Source organism: Plutella xylostella, chromosome 26, assembly GCF_932276165.1.
Source record: "Plutella xylostella chromosome 26, ilPluXylo3.1, whole genome shotgun sequence".
Classification (NCBI taxonomy): domain Eukaryota; kingdom Metazoa; phylum Arthropoda; class Insecta; order Lepidoptera; family Plutellidae; genus Plutella; species Plutella xylostella.
The window spans coordinates 3,802,256-3,803,627 of NC_064006.1; the positions used below are offsets into that span (position 1 = coordinate 3,802,256).

Below are 1,372 nucleotides of genomic sequence, written 5' to 3' on the forward strand. Positions count from 1 at the left end.
GACACCAACGTTAAGTCTCGGTTCAACGTTATGTTATGTTCCTATTTGAACACAAAAATATAATCCATAAAATAAACTCGAGATTTTCCGTTGACGTAAGTGCTATGATATAATGTTGAAATAAAATAAAAGTGGAAAAACATAATTATATTAATTTATTATAAAATAAAGTGTCTGCAGTAAATCCCACACATGCAATTTTTTTTTCAATCATCTAAAGAAAAATGCAGTGCTGTTGAGTATGAACTTATCTATAATCTATGGTTGTTTGTCTATGGTTCAAAACCTCCCATTGTGTTCTTAAAATGTTGTGGTAGAAAATGATTGCCACAAATTCGTTTAAGTTGATGTAGCTTTTCAATAGGCACATAAACCAGATCCTCCTTACCGGTCATCTTAACCCACTGTTTACATCTACAAACAACATTTTTATCATTATTATTAAACAATTAAATATTATTTAAGTAACCTGTAATAAAAGTCACTGGTAATTTTTGTATGGAGATCCGAATTTATATTTTCGCTAAATTCCAAAACTAGTAGACAAAGTTGTTCTGATTGATGAGTTGTGCGAACTAATGGTAAATAAAAATATCGATATCGATAAAAAAAATCATTCATGCACTATTGTTGGTTGTGCTGACCCTATTTTATTAGACTTTACCTTTATCAATAATATCAAGCAACACTAATAGTTAGGTACCTCCACACAAACACTGCACTTATCCACAGTAATAATAATATATAAATAACTGTTAAATCCTAATTTATTTATGATTTAAAATTATATTTCAAACTAAACGATTGACTTACTGACACTGACAAATGACAAAAGCCAAAGATGTCTATGATAGCGTACAAAGTACTCTGTGAGCGGTGCTCGCCATTATTTTTCGTACGCGTTCCATACTTCATTTTTTCCAGACTGTCTTTCGCCAGACTGTTTAAATTTGTTATTTTTGTATCACAATGGTTTCACAAAAAAGAGAGCGTTTAGCGAATTTTAATAATGCTGAAGTTACTGTGTAGTGAGTTTGGCAGATAAATTCAAACATGTCATAGAAAATAAAAAGACCGATGCTGCAACAAATAAAGATAAGGAGACTGCATGGAAGAAAATTGAGTTTTCTTTTAACTCCAGTGGTATAACCACAAGTGTCCGCTCATGGAAAACCCTTAAGTTAAAGTACGACGGCATCAAAAAAACAATGAAGAAGAAGTCTTCCCTGCAAAGGCAGGAGATGTACAAAACTGGAGGTGGGCCCTCAAATGCACCTCCATTTATCGATGTAGAAGAAAAGGTGTTAGGCATTTGCTCCAACATTACCATTCAACATATCCTTAATTTAGAATTAACAAATAAAAACTGAAA

General features: G+C 32.0%; 1 long non-coding RNA gene across 1 annotated transcript; it reads right to left on the minus strand.

Annotated features, from left to right (window-relative positions):
- Positions 1–291: 291 nt before the first annotated feature.
- Positions 292–935, minus strand: LOC125490696. Its single transcript, XR_007267846.1, has 2 exons — positions 665–935; positions 292–414 (listed from the first exon to the last, which is right to left on the minus strand). It is a non-coding gene; the product is annotated as an uncharacterized LOC125490696 (long non-coding RNA).
- Positions 936–1,372: the final 437 nt, after the last annotated feature.